Raw genomic sequence first — 14,925 nt, forward strand, 5'->3', positions numbered from 1 at the left:
GGGGGATATAAACATTTATATCATAGCAAAAGATAATAAATATGTATTATTTTAAGCTGTTAAACTTGTCATAATTTGCTGTACAGCCAGTGGATAACTAATACTATCACGGTAATTAAAAATACAAATAGATGGCAAAAATAATACAAATAGATCATTAATCACAGTAAATATTACTGGAGTAAGCTAATTTACTGAGCAAAAGAGATTGAGAGAGGATGCGAGAGAGAGATTGGAATCCAGTTATATGAAGCTTATGGAAGTCATGTTTTGGGGAAAAAATATACATGTTGAAAATAAAGGAATAGAAAAAAATCATAGCAACTATTATACCTAGAAAACACTAAGCCACAAAAAACTATATATGGTATTCATGTCAGGTATTATATTATACAAAATATTTATTTCAAGATAAACCCTAAGTAATAATAAAAGGAAAGATCTGCTGAAAACTAAAAATAGGCAAGAAAATAACATTATGTACAAAGTATATAAAGCAAAAATTAATAAATATGGCATATGGGAGATGAAAGCTATTAGATGGGAGCTGGTCTGGCACTAACAGCTGGACCACAATGTTTTCCTGTTGATTATAAACAATTTCACAGAACACCCGCACCAGACAAGATTGCAATGCACCAACCACAAAACTGATCAAACATGCCTCTCTCGGCTAGTGTGAAAAACTTTTGTGTCTTTGCTAATTAGTGTTTACTTCCTGTTCATTCATCCTGCCTTCTAGATAAAAACTATAGGGGTTCGATGATGGAACTGCCTCCACTTTTAATATGATGCTATCCTGAGAAAACCACTATTGTTTGAATTGTTCTACAAATCATTAACACAAGTTCAAATTCTGTACCACACCCCTCCTAACATCCTATTACTGAGATACCACATTATTGCCCATAGTATGTTGTCTCTCTCATTGAAATGAGTCAATAAGCCCAAATCTATTTGACTATGGATTTGTTCCTGGTGGTCTTTGGATGTAGGGTATCAACAATATCTTTCCATATTTAACACTTAACGCTGACAATAATATCCACGATCTATTTTTAAGCAATTTAACATCAGTAAGCAAGGTACCTTTAAAAGTAGAAAAAACAAAAATTATAATTAATGTAAATTGTGGCATCTGAGCTTTCTAATAAAAGTTGCCTATCAAACCTTCAGCCCTTGCATAAAGAAAATGTTGATGAGGTGCTAATACATGCTTTAGGACTTAATAAGTTTAAACTTGATCGCCATTAAGCAGTTTCTTGATGAATAATAAAAATGCTACCATTTCTAAAATTTTGCAAAACATATTTTAGAGACATCAGCATTAATTCAGTTTAAATCAGCTAATTTTGGAAGTTGCTAGAAGCTTGCAGGTTCAATTTACCTTGCATTCTCTTTTCTCATTCAACATTTTCTGTCACTCTACAAAAGTTTCACCAACAGAATAAAATGACATGGCATTTGTCCCTATTTATTCATGTTAATTTCTTTTTTTTAAGTTTAAAGATTCTTATTAAGTAAATTATATATAGGACTCAGATATTATGGTACAGTTCATGGTAGTAGCATAGCCATGATTATTCTAGACTTTAATGTGTCTTCATAATAGTTTACTCTAAAGGCAATAATTTTTCATGTTTTTTCCTAAGCATTTACAAAATAAAATTGAGATGAGTTATCTAGTAAGATTTTTTCCAATTGTTTGTCTAAAATTTATTTTAATATGTTTCTAAATTTAACAAGTGAAAGTTTTTATAATTAACCCATCCCAATTTTTATGTAGTTTAAAATTTATTTTTAATATCTATTTACATTTAACAACTAAGAAAACAAGATTTTATACATTAATTGAGATCTTCAGCATAAAATCCAAACAGTTCTGCTGCAACCTGACATCAACTCCTAAAAATTTCTGCTCTAGGAAAAATCAATAATAAAATTTTAGAGAGAATAAGGAAAAATGGGCTTCAGAGCATAACACCAAACAACTTTGTGATATATAAAAAATAAGAAAAGAAAGTAACAAAAACTTTAGCATAATTTTACATATTTGATTGTTTAAAAATGCATAACTACTACAGTAAATATAACATTTTACTTGGTGAAAGATTGGAAGTGGGTATCTGAGGGATTACGGGTTACGAATTTTTGTGATGGAGGAGGGTTATCTGAAATCAGATGGAAATTTCCAGCACCAGATATAGATGGGTGTGGCTCAAAATATGCATGATGAACTCAGGTATCTGGTAGGTGTATGAGGTGAGTACATGTATGTTTCTTATGCGTTTCTATCCCTTGGATTCATCCAGGTACGGTTTTTTGGTTCAGAGTATTTCTTGCAGATAAAATCAAGCATAAGTAAACATGAAATTCAAGTTATGCTCAAATGTTCCCTAATATATTAGTCACATTGGAACAAATTTGTTTTCAAAATAGGAATTAAGGCAAAACTGACTGTACTATCTTTCTATTTGGACTTTAGAATTACAAAATGTGAAAGCTAATGAAAACCTCTGTCTTTTGTCTCATTTACTTATTTTTGCTTGCTTGTATGATTCATTCTGCAAGATGTCATACCTGCAAATATATTTTGATATTTCCAAATTTTATTGATACTCTAGTGACATAACAGATCTGGGTTCAGAAACAAAGCACCTTTGATATTAGGATTTCTCTGACCTTGAACTTCCTGCCTTGCTCCTGAATACATTAACTTCGCCTTATACACAGTTCTAGTAATTTGCCTTTCCCACATCTTGAACCACGTATAAAACAATAATGACACTAAGAATCAGCACAAGTAAAAAACCCTCACATAGGTGATCCACAGTTGTCTAGCGCAGATAAAGAAGGATACTGTCTTTGAGTGATATGAATGTGCATCCCCACTGTATATATAGAGAACAGAATGCTAACTAAGATGATTTGATGTACTTATCAAACACTGAAGATGTAACTTTTGTAAAAATGGTTCTGTGACTTAATTATATGTTAGAAACTTAATGATATGTTATAGATAATTACAGTATTATAGATTCACTCTAGAAAAAGTATGTCATCATTGTCGGTAAACAATGCATAAAAAAGCTAAATAATCTATGTGTATTTTACTAAGATTCAGATTTTTTAAAAAGAAGTAGAAAAAGACTAGCAGACTGGAAATAAGTATTATAAAAATTTAGCAATGATTCCTTTCAGTTGATTTATACAAGCTTAATTTTTTGGAATTTTTTTAAACTTTTTTTTGTTTTGCATCTTTATTTTTAACATTATTATTTTTAATTTTAGATTTGGGAGTACATGTGCAGGTTTGTTACATGGATACATTACGTGATGCTGAGGTTTGGGCTTCAGTTGAGCCTATCACCCAAATAGGTGTCTTTTCAACACACAATAGGTACACCCAATAGATAGTTTTTCAGCCCTTTCTCTCCTCCCTTCCTCCCCGTTTTTGGAGTCCCCGTGTCTATTGTTCCTATCTTTGTGTTCATGTGTACCCAACGTTTAGCTCCCACTTATAAGTGGGAATATGCAGTATTTGATGTTCTGTTTCTGTGTTAATTCACTTAGGCTAATGGGCTCCAGCTGCATCCATGTTGCTGAAAAGGACATGATTTCCGTTTTTATGGCTGTGTAGTGTCCCACGGTGACCACATTTTCTTTATCCAATCCACCACAGATGGACACCTAGGTGGATCCCATGTCTTTTCTATTGTGAATAGTGCTGCAATAAACGTGCAAGAGCAGGTGTCTTTTGGTAAAATGATTTATTTTCCTGTGGGTATATACCCAGTAATGAGATAACATTATGAGATAATGCTGGGTAATTCTATTTGCAGTTCCTTGTAATCTCTTGATTTTCACTTAGTCCATTTATCTCTATCTTATCTTGCTTAAAATTTAAAATAATGAAAACATGAAATTGTTTGCTGTGTTTTCTGTGTACAGTTTTGCCTAAGCACTGTTTTGATTTATTGGCTCTCATCAGCGCTCCATGTTCAGAGGTCTGAATCTGAACTGTTTCCGTTTTCCTATAGAGTCAATTGGGTAAAAAATTAGGTTAGAACCCACAGCCACTTAGATGAGAATCAAAACAATGCCATTTTAAAGTGGTTCTTTCATAAAGCCACTGAGGAAATATCACAAGCAGATAATGTATTACATTGTATTGCATATGTTGCTATTGCAATATCTGTAACGGTTGATGCCACTGCTTTGAGGATATGAATTTTAAGATTGTTTTCATTTTAGAAATGTTTGCTATAGTACATAACCCCTTCAATGACATCCTCCTTTCTAGCAATAGTTTTCTCATTATTAGGCTGTATAAACTCACACTGTTTATTTTAATACTCCTTAAAGTGTATGCTCAGATTTTGAGCTCTGAATCTTGAGATGTGTATGCTAATTGAATTTTATAAATATTCTAATTGAACATTTTTTTCCATTTTAAACTTCACCTAACCTCCAAATATAAGTTCTTTCTTGAGACTAATATAACATTTTTAAAAAGAAAAGTTTATTCAATTGTTCTCAATATTATTCCCACATACTTGTTGGGAACTTTGAGAAGTTACGTAAGAAAATCTTCATTTGCAAAACTATCGACTGAATCAAGACAGTATCTCAGTTCTGCAAGGAGGATCAAATCAGTGCATTCTCTTAGAAAAGTGCTATTAATTGTGCTTCATCTTTCAGCAATCACTTTTTAATTTTTCAGCTAATATTTGATATCCAAAATTCCCCCTTTACTTTAAGATTATTCAGATCATCTAAGAATGATATGTCATGAGACTGCCCATAATAAGATAAGAGGAAAAGATATTTCTTCATTTCTTTGAAACCCAAAAACTTAAAAAAATAGGCTCACAATAATAAGATATAATAAGATTTCACAGAAGAAAAATAATCTTTTTACAAGTTTTCTTGTTCTGTGAAAGCTCTGTGAGATGAAGCAAGAAACTGATGAAGCACCTAAGAAATAAGGGATGATTTATCTTGGTGATTTCTCTCGGTGATTATGATGAATGTTAATAAGACTGCAGAATGCAAATGAGATCATGTAAAACAACTTAGATTTTATTAAAGTGAGGAATAAAGAAGGCACTCAAGGAATCACATAATGCGTATAGACCATCTAGCTTCTGGACTATCTTTTTCTCTTTAAGATTAAGAACTAGAACTACAAGAGGAATTCTAAGTAGGTCTCTAACAAAACGTTCCCTATAAGGTAGAAAAAAATAAACTTTGAAAAATGAAAAAGAAACAAGAAATGCTGTACCAAACTAATTAAAATGCAATAAATTAAGTCAAGCTATATTAACTTGTCTGAATTTCCGGTTACTTTGCCCATTTTCCTTGAAAAAGCCATCTGCACTGACTATTACTACGCTACACTTAACAACAAAATTGGTTAAGGGACTAGGAGGTTGAAACCATTCGTGGAGGGCAGGCATACCAGTTCACCTTACTGCTTGGTAATCTCAGAAGCCTGAATGCTTCAGTTTTAACTCGGTTTTCCACGTAATATCTCATGAACGGTTTTCCCCTGGGGAAAAATTAACACTTTCTTCTTTTCTTTTAATACTGTATTTTTATTATGCCTTTTATATGTTTAGATATAGAAATGTTCATCACCGTGTTACAATTTCCTACAGTATTCAGTATAGCAGTATGCTGAAGAGGTTTGCAGCCTAAGGGCAATAGGCTACAACATTTAGCCTAGGTGTGTAGTAGGCTATACCATCTAGGTTTGTGTAAGTACATTCTATGTCATTCACATGACAAAATTGCCTAATGACACATTTCTCAGAACATATCTTGGTTGTTAAGTGACATATGACTGTACACATTTCGAAAAATAGAAAAATCATTCATTCCAACAAGATGAATGTATGCCAAAATTGTAATGCAAGTTCCATTATTCATTGGATTTGCATTGCATTTTTTAAATTATACTTTAAGTTCTAGGGTACATGTGCACAACGTGCAGGTTTGTTACATAGGTATACATGTGCCATGTTGGTGTGCTGCACCGATTAACTTGTCATTTACATTAAGTATTTCTCCTAATGTTATCCCTCCCCCTTCCCCCCAGCCCACAACAGGCCCTGGTGTATGATGTTCCCCTTCCTGTGTCCAAGTGTTCTCATTGTTCAGTTCCCACCTATGAGTGAGAACATGTGGTGTTTCGTTTTCTGTCTTTGTGATAGTTTGCTGAGAATGATGGTTTCCAGCTTCATCCATGTCCCTACAAAGGACATGAACTCATCCTTTTTTATGGCTGCATAGCATTCCATAGTGTATACGTGCCACATTTTCTTAATCCTGTCTATCATTGATGGACATTTGGGTTGGTTCCAAGTCTTTGCTATTGTGAATAGTGCCACAATAAACATACATGTGCATGTGTCTTTATAGCAGCATGATTTGGGGAAAATCATCTTGTGATGCAGTGATTACAATATTGGAAAGTGTCACGTTTAAATAAATTTGTTTGCTGAAATAGTGTTAACAGCACTTCTTGATAGAGGCTCTGGTATGTGAATTCCACCTGCATTTAAATCAGCACACATTTTTTTTCTTTGTCATTAAATTTGTAATATAAGAGGTCTCTATTACTAATGTGTTCTTTTAGCATAAGATCCAGTTATATGATTGCTCACATTGCACACTACCCACCCTGTCTTTTAAACCATATCAACTATAATGATAAATACAAAACAATGTGCAATAGTAATTATTAAGGATATGTTAGATGTTTCTTGATTGTTTCTAATAAAAATGTGTTTATGGACTAGATAATTTAAGACTTTCGCTTTGGAGCTAGACTGCCAGGTGTTAAATGTTGGTTTTGTGAGCAAATCACTTCACCACTGTGTGCCTTAATTTCTCATTGGCAAATTGGGGTTGGTATGACAGTTAAATAGTTTGATTCATGTAAAGTGCTTAGAACAATGTTTGATACTATTTCAGCCCTCAACAAATACTAGTTATCATGAACTTGATTTATCAGATAGTTTTAAAAAGCATTACTTTGATTGGAAAAGATCTATTACATATGAACTGCATGTGACTCATTCTATAAACTGATCTTTTTTGCATGTGATTTAGTCAACGTCTTTAGTATAAAAAATTACTAAGAAAAAAGCCACATATCTACAGCCAACTGATCTTTGACAAAGTCAACAAAAACATACACTGAGGAAAGGATACCCTATACAATAAATGGTGCTGGGAAAATTTGACAGCCCCATGCAGAGGAATGAACCTGGACCAATATCACTCACCATATACAAAAATTAACTCAAAATGGAGTAAAGCTTTAAACATAAGGCCTGAAACTATAAAAATTCTAGGAGAAAACCTAAGAAAAACTCTTTTGGACATTGGCCCAGGCAAAGAATTCATAACCAAGATCTCAAAAGCAAATATAACAAAAACAAAAATAAACAAATGGGATTTTTAAACTAAAAAGCTTCTTCACAGTGAAAGAAATAATCAACAGAGTGAACAGACAGCCTACAGTATAGGAGAAAATAATTGCAAACTACGCATCCAGCAAAAGACTAATATCCAGAATCTTCAAAGAACTTGAACTTCTCAACAGGAAAAAACCAATAACCCCTTAAAAGTTGGGCAAAGGACATGAACAGTCAATTACCAAAGGAAGATACATAAGAAGTTAACAAGCACATGGAAAAAATGTTCCACATCACTTATCATCAGAGAAATGTAACTTAAAACCACAAAGAAGTACCATTTTATACTACTGAGAATGGCTATTAATAAAGTGTAAAAAAAAAAACCAAAAAACGGCGAGGATGCAAAGAAAGCAGAACATATACCATTGCTGGGAATGTACATAAATATAATCTCTACTAAAAACAGTATGAAAATTTCTCAAAGAACTAAAAACAGAACTACCATTCATTCCAGCAATCCCACTGCTGAATATATACCCAAAGGAAAAGAAATCATTATATCCAAAAGATATCTGCCCTCATATATTTATTGCAGCACTATTAAAAATAGCAAAGATATGGAATCAACCTAAGTATCCATCAATGAATGACTAAAAGAAGAAAATGTAATAGACACACAGACACACACATGCACACACACACACACGCACCCCATGGAATACTAGTCAGTCATAAAAATATGAAATCATGTCTTCTGCAGCAACATGAATGGAACTGAAGGCCATTATCTTTAGTCAGATAACTTAGAAACAGAAAGTCAAACACCAGGTACTCTACTTATAAATTGGAGCTAAATAATATGTACAATTGGACACCAGAGAGTGGGATAATACACGTCAGAGACTCAGAAACATGGGAGGTTGATTAGGGATAAGAAATTATCTAATGAGTTCAATGTTACATTAAAAGCTCAGACATCACACTATGTCATATATCCATGTAACAAAACTGTGGTTGTAGCTTCTAAATCTATTACAATAAAATAATATAAAATTGTAATGGAATAATATGAAAAGTTAATGGTTTACCCTGGATTATATTCAGTACATTTTTCTTCATTAGAAGTACAAATGCTTGCATCCCAATTAGATTTAAATATTTTACCTGTTTTACTAATCTAATAGAATCAAATTAATTTAATAAAAGGTGTATGCCACATTTTTAACATTGACATGATAAGAGCAAACCATGATTGAGTCTATTTTCCATTTCTGACAAATTATATTATAGTCTCTTATTTCTCTCAATATAATGAGCCACATGCATCACAAACATAAAGTAAAACTAAAATTTTAAAGATGTTTACACTCACTTCAGCAACACCTATACTAAAATTGGAATGACACAGACAATAAGACAAGATCAGCATGGTGCCTGTGCAAGGATGACATGCAAATTTGTGAAGCATTCCATATTTTTAATATAAAAGTAAAAAACCCATCCAAAGGATAGCAACTTCAAAGTTTAAAGGAACATCAGCCCATACAGATGAGAAAGAACCAGTGCAAGAACTCTGGAAACTCAAAGAGCCAGAGCGTCTTTTTACCCCCAAATGGCCACACTAGTTCTCCAGCAATAGTCCTTAACTGAAATGGCTGAAATGACAGACATAAAATTCAGAATCTTGATGGAAATGAAGATCATCAGGATTCAGCAGAAAGCCAAAACCTAATGCAGGGAATCTAAGGAATCCAGTAAAAAAAATAGAGGAGCTGAAAGATGAAATAACCATTTCAAGAAAAAAACCAAACTGATTTGATAAAGTTGGGAAACTCACCAAAATAATTTCATAATACAATTTTAAGTATTAACAGCTGAATAGACCAAGCTGAGGAAAGAATTTCAGAGCTTGAAGACCATTTCTTCAAATTATTTCAGTCAGACAAAAACAAAGAAAAAAAAAGAATGAATAAAACCTCCAAGAAAAATGAGATTATATAAAGAGACCAAATCTAAAACTCATTGGCATCCCTGCCAATAGAAGCTACAACCACACTTTTGTTACATGGATATATGACATAGTTGTGATGTCTGAGCTTTTAGTGTAACATTGAACTCATTAGATAATTTCTTATCCCTAATCAACCTCCCATGTTTCTGAGTCTCTGATGTATATTATCCCACTCTCTGGTGTCCACATGTACACATTATTTAGCTACAATTTATAAGGAGAGAGAGAGAGCAAGAAACTTGGAAAATATATTTGAGGATACTGTTTATGAAAATTTCCCTGACCTTGCTATAAAGGCCAACATTTAAATACAGAAAATGCAGAGTCCCTGAAAGATAACATGAGCATCTTTAAGACACATACACATCAGACTTTTCAACGTTAACATGAAAAAAGATCTCTACAACAAGAATTACAAAATACTGCTGAAGGAAATCAGAGAAAACACAAACAGATGGAAAAACATTTCATGCTCAGGAATAAGAAGAATCAATATTGTTAAAACGACCATGCTTTCCAAAGCAATTTACAGATTCAATGCTATTCCTATCAAACTACCAATGACATTTTCCACAGAATTAGAAAAAAATTATTCTAAAATTCTATGGAACCAAAAAAGAGCCTGAAGAGTTAAGGCAATTATAAGCAAAATGAACAATGCTGGAAGCATCACATAACCCAACTTTAGACTATATTACAAGACTACAGTAACCAAAACGATATGATACTGTACAATAACAAACACATAGACCAATGGAATAGAATAGAGAGCCCAGAAATACAGCCATACACTTACAACCATCTGTTCTTTAACAAATTCAACAGCAACAAGCAATGGAGAAAGGACTCCCTATTCAATAAATGACACTGGGATAACTGTGTAACCATATGCAGAAGACTGAAACTGAATCCATTCCTTAAACCATATACAAATCAACTCAAGATGGATTAAAGACTTAAATGTAGGCTGGATGTGGTGGCTCATACCTGTAATCCCATCACATTGGGAGGCCAAGATGGGTGGATTTCCTGAGGTCAGGAGTTCAAGACGAGCCTGGCCAACATAGTGAAACCTTGTCTCTACTAAAAGTACAAAAATTAGCCTGGCATGGTGGTGCATGCCTGTCATCCCAGCTACTCAGGAGGCTGAGGCAGGAGAATTGCTGGAACCTGGGAGGCAGACATTGCAGTGAGCTGAGATCATGCCACTGCACTTCAGCCTGGGTGACAAAGCGAGACCCCCCATTTCAAAAAAAAAAAAGACTTAAATGTAAAACTTAAGACTATAAAAACTCTGGAAGAAAACCTAGGAAATACCATTTTGGACATAAGAATAAGCAAACATCTTATGACAATGACAAAGATGCCTAAAGTAATTGCAACAAAAAACTTGACAATGGAACCTAATTAAACTAGAGATCTTCTGCACAGCAAAAGAAATCATCAGCAGGATAAAGAGATAACTCACAGAAAGGGAGAAAATATTTGCAAACTATAAATCTGAGAAAAGTCTGATATCTAGAATCTATAAGGAACTTAAACAATTTTACAAGCCAAAAAAGAAATAACCCCACTAAAAAGTGGGCAAAAAACACACTTTTAAAAAGAAGACATGCACAGGATCAACAAGTGTATGAAAAAATGCTCAACATCACTATTCATTTGAGAAATGCAAACCAAAATGGCAAGGAGATACCATCTCACACCAGTCAAAAAATAACAGGTGCTGGTGGGGTTGTGGAGGAAAGGGAATGTTTAAACACTACTAGTGGGAATGTAAATTAGTACAGCCACTGTGGAAAGCAGTTTGTTCATCTCTCAAAGAACTTAAAACAGAATTATCATTCAACCCAGCAATCCCATCATTGGATGCATATACTCAAAGGGATATAAACCATTTGATATGGTTTGGTTCTGTGTCCCCACCAAAATCTCATCTTGTAGCGCCCATTTCCCATGTGTTGTGGGAGGGACACAGTGGGACATAATTGAATCTTGGGGATGGGTCTTTCCCATGCTGTTCTCATGATAATGAAGAAGTTTCATAAGATCTGATGGTTTTGAAAATGAGAGTTTCCCTGCACAAGCTCTCTTTCTTTGCCTGCTGCCATTCATGTAAGATGTGACTTGCCTTCCACCATGATTGTGAGGCCTCCTCAGGCATGTGGAACTGAAAGTCCAATAAACCTCTTTCTTTTGTAAATTGTCCAGTCTTGGGTATGTCTTTATCAGCAGTGTGAAAATAGACTAATACACCATTCTACCATAAAGAAACATGCACTTGTATGTTCATCACAGCACTATTAACAATAGCAAATACATGAAATTAACCTAAACGTCCATCAACAGTAGACCGGATAAAGAAAATGTGGTACATGTACACCATGGAATACCACACAGTCATAAAATAAAATAATGAGATTATGTGTTTTGCAGCAACAAGGATGGAGCTGGAGGACATTATCTTAAGTGAACTAATGCAGGAATAGAAAATCAAGTGGGAGCTAAAACTTGAGTAGAGATAGACATAACGAAGGGAAGAATAGACATCAGAGCCAATTCAAAGTGGGAAGGTGAAAGGAGGCTGAGATTTAAAAAAAAACTACCTATTGGGTACTATGCTTATTATGTGAATGACAAAATATTGTGTAGCCAAACCTCCACAACATGCAGTTTACCTAAATAACAAACATGCACATGTACCCTTGAAACTAAGAAATATCTTAAGAGAATAAAAATGAAGATTAAAAAAAAAGTTGCCTTCCTGAAAAGCAAGGAATTTTTAATTTAAATATGAGTGGAAGTAAAATTAGTCTTAAATTGGTTTGTTTAGAAGTGAGAAATAAAAACCTGAAGAAGGAGGATAACAACCAGATGAGACAAGTTTGAGGCACATTTGAGACATAAATAGGCGTCCTTAGGAAGTGACTGAAAATGATAAATTACAGTGAGAGAGGTAATAGAGAGTAGCAGTTAAAATCGTAGCCTTGGCTATCAAATGAAATGATGATATAATTTCAGTTTTGCCACCTGATAACAATAACACTATAGGCAATTGGTTTAACCTCACTTACCCTCATTATCTTATATTGTTACATGCAGTTTTGGGATGATTAAATAAGATAATGTTCCCAAATCATTTAATGATCCCTGGATTACAGTGAACGTTCAATAATAGGTAGATATTGCATTTCTGACAGTGATGCTGATGGTGATGGTAGTTGTCGTGCCAATTAGAAAACAACAGAAAGCTTTCGGTTTAGGGCACTTTGTGATACAAGGGGATAAAAGTAATCTGGAATTTGGGATATATGATAACTTTAATGTCTGTAGGATATCTGGATTAACCTAGGAGAGATTATCCTAAGTGATAAAATTTCTGGGTCACCACTGAACAGGTAATATCTGGCGTTATTACCCAAGACAAGGGTGTTAAATGAGACAGAATAAATGACCAGGAAACATTGACATGGATTGCATTTAAAGAGAGAAAAGAGCTCTCATGGAGTCAGAAAAAAAGATAGAAGTTAATATTATCAAAGAAACCAAGGCAAAATAATTTCGTGATTAAAAGAAGATTAAACTGAAATAGTGAAGACATCTCAAGAGAGGGAAGACTGAGAAGAAATGACTGGATGTGGTAGTCAAGACATCCATTAATTATCATGACAGCTTGTTTTTTTTTTTTCAGTGGGAATGAATAAAGATAAGGTAATTTTGTTGATGACTGGATGAAATATTTAAAACGATGGCAAAAATAGACCAATCTTCAAATCAATCTTCATGATAGCCCTATTTTATATGTGAGTAAAATAGAAGCAGAGAGAAATTAATATACTCACTTGTGATCACAGTTCATAACCAGTGGAATCAGTATTAAAATCTTGCTTTTTTAGAGCAGTTAAAAATCATAGCCCTCATTAATATATTCTATTTGCAATTAATTTTAATGAGATTAGTTTGTCCACATATAATGAAAAACAAATTAATTTCTCTTGGCTTATACACAGTGTTCTAATCTATTTGGTTAGATATTAACTTCAGTAGGAAGTGATTGATTTTCAAGGGGAGAAATTATTCGAAAATTCTGGCAAAATTTCACTTAGTCATAGATACACAATTAGATCAGAATATTGTTTTACTGTGGGTGCCACTTAAAAGGAAGAAAAATTTTTTGAACAGGGAACCTAGTATCATTGGCCAAAGAAAACTGTTACTACAATTCTTGACACTATAACATGTCAGCTCTGAATCTGCTCCTTGACATGCCTAATACAGTCCAATTAAATGGCACCTGTTATTTTGGAGTTTCTAAAAAAGCAATTATCCTTAGATTTTTGTTTATTCCCACCCTTCCTCTAGCCCTGAAAGTAGTTGTTCATCCAACCACAGTAATGATGATGATAAGATAATTTCATCAAATTGATTCCAGAGACTATATGATTAAATCTCACAGATGGTTTGGAGGGGTCATTCATTGGCTAAACTGTTTTAGAATATCTCTAATTCATCAGGCCTGTCCCAGACCAGTTATTAACCTACAAAGCACAGAAATGCCAGAATCCAACTTCCACCTAAGGCTTTTTCATTCTCCAAGAATGTAACTAAACATGTGGTCCATGGTATTGCTTGTGCTGAAGAGAAATGAGGGAAGATAATGGGATGGAGATGAGGACCTTCAATTTCCCCAAAAAGTTTTATGCGTAAAAGTAAAAAATTAAAAATTAAAAATTAAAATAAAGCTTGATAGGGGACATTTTAGAAAACAACCCACACTGTTGTCTTTGAGGAACTCGGGCCTTTTGCATGTTTAAAGGAACAAGCAGACCCCAGGCTTAACACTTCCGTGTCTAAGAGAACATTTTGTTAGTCAATTAATAGTTTGTGTCCGCTATTTTAAAATAAGCATTAATTTTAACTTAAATATAGAATGGCATAACACACAAACTTTTTTGTATATTTACAATCTTATTAGAGCCTGCCAATAATTTAATAAAAAATCTAACCCTCTACAAAACAACCGTTCTGGATAAATTAACAAGCTTGTTTTCTTTTTGTTGTTGTTGTTGTAGTTAATTACTTTATTGGGATATAATAAGTACATAGTACAGTAAGAAAACTGTACTGTTCAAATACACATATTTGTACTCCTAAATAAACATTTTACTGATACATGTAAAACATGCAAAGACATAGAGAATCTCGCAAACATAAATATGAGCAAAAGAAAGAAGCTAGACACAAAAAATTACATATTATTTGAATGAATTTACGAATCTTATTGGCAGGCAAAACTTATTTATGCTAATATATAAGTCACCGTAGATATACAGTAAGAAAATTGTACAGTTCAAATACACATATTTGTACTCCTAAATAAACACTACCTAGGTTAGGATACAAAACATTCCAAATACCTAAGAATTGTCCCATATGCCCCTCTATGCCAATAACTCCTCCAGAGTTACCACTCTTATATTAGCATAA

At 33.5% G+C, this 14,925-nt stretch overlaps 1 pseudogene; it reads left to right on the forward strand.

The window, feature by feature from the left end:
• The first annotated feature begins 8,787 nt into the window (after positions 1-8,787).
• LOC123573177 (U6 spliceosomal RNA) lies at positions 8,788-8,906 on the forward strand (annotated as a pseudogene).
• Positions 8,907-14,925: the final 6,019 nt, after the last annotated feature.

Source organism: Macaca fascicularis, chromosome 4 (assembly GCF_037993035.2).
Source record: "Macaca fascicularis isolate 582-1 chromosome 4, T2T-MFA8v1.1".
Lineage (NCBI taxonomy): Eukaryota > Metazoa > Chordata > Mammalia > Primates > Cercopithecidae > Macaca > Macaca fascicularis.